The sequence below is a fragment of the Oncorhynchus tshawytscha genome, linkage group LG09 (assembly GCF_018296145.1).
Source record: "Oncorhynchus tshawytscha isolate Ot180627B linkage group LG09, Otsh_v2.0, whole genome shotgun sequence".
Taxonomy (NCBI): Eukaryota; Metazoa; Chordata; class Actinopteri; order Salmoniformes; family Salmonidae; genus Oncorhynchus; species Oncorhynchus tshawytscha.
This window is the reverse complement of record NC_056437.1, coordinates 81272607-81274187: the sequence shown is the minus strand read 5'-3', so window position 1 is coordinate 81274187 and position 1581 is coordinate 81272607.

Genomic DNA, 1581 nt, shown 5'->3' with positions numbered 1-1581 from the left:
AACAACTTTTCTCGCCTTAAACGGAGAAAAGGAGGCTGAGAAAGTTATGAAGCACCGTGAGACTTCCAAGATGTCCAGCATCCTCTCTCGTTGGTTTCCTGTTGGAACTGTAACCGTATTGGATCAGGTGACTGTGATGTCATGGTTATGATCGAGGAGAAGCTCTTAACCAATCGAAACAAGGCAATCGGTACCAAAGTACCAACCGTTACCTATCATCATCCCATCACTCCAAAATCAACATCATATTTCAAATTCCATTCAGTAAATTACCTTTCGTTTAATAAGTGACAACTATAATATCAATATGGTGGGGAAAATGATGTTATCCTATTAGACCAAGGCCTACTTGTAGATGGCTATTCGAAATATCAAATATATGGAGGAGTAGACATATAGCCGCCCTAGATCATCTGAACTATCACCACATCAATAACACATTTTCAAAAAGAAAATGGCCTATAATTGTAATTTCGTGAAGCGCCAAAAACAAAGATAACTCAGTATACGCTTTTTTCTGAATAAATAATAATGTCCTACTAAAGGGCGCTGAACATTTTCTTATAATATTTTAGCAACATATGCCCATGTGCAAAACATGGAGGAGAGTATGAATTGAAGTATGAGTATGAATGAAAGGCTACACAATAAAAATGTGCCTAAAGACTCCATCACACCAACAGCTTTATTGTGTTTTGGTACACCAAAAGTACATTCATTTCTCCAATGGAACGCTGCATTTGGCTTGCAGCATTGTGTTACAGAGGCAGTTGTAGTGCGTTCTGTGTGGTGCATATGTTGGATTAATCGAACATGTGCATCTTATTGTATGCATAGACTGCTTGACAGAAACAGTAGCAGATGGTGAATGTTGAACTTTTGTTGCACACATATCCAGATGATGCTGCGTACATTTTGGCTTAAACACTATAGGTGTGATCGAGGCTTAAATTCTAACATTTTGCACAAATGGCACCGACTAAACAACTATAATATAGGAAGCGTGTTGAGTTAGAAATGTTGAAAATGAAGTTAGACATGAAGTTTAATCAAATCAAATGAGGAATCATTTTTAATAGGGTTAATGCTTATTTCAAGAAATGATGTGCTTGGATAAAGGCATAATGGTTAGAAAATATCACTTCATATACTACAGCCAGAGGCCCATACACGTCAAAATTCTGCAATAATTGAAAGGCTAGATTAAATCAATCAATCTAGATCGATCAAAATAAATGGTAGGCCTATTCGTTTTAGCCAAGGTAAATGAGACAAATCAAAGGAGAGTGAAGATTAACAATACTTGTGTTGATATTGTGGGACTTGCAGTGACGGAAGAGAAGTATGAGCAAACTCCATAATCTATATCTATAGTGGCAAAAACAATTGCTGGACCAGTAGGCCTGAGGGGTCACATTCAGAAGGTGTCTATCCCTATAGATAGAGAACTGCGGCGCCTTGCAACTTGACCATTTATAGAAATGTGGCATATAGAAATGTATAGTAGCCTAATTATGCTAATAACATGCTGCTATTATAATAGCAACAGGAATAATATTCAGAGCATATTGAAACTAGGCT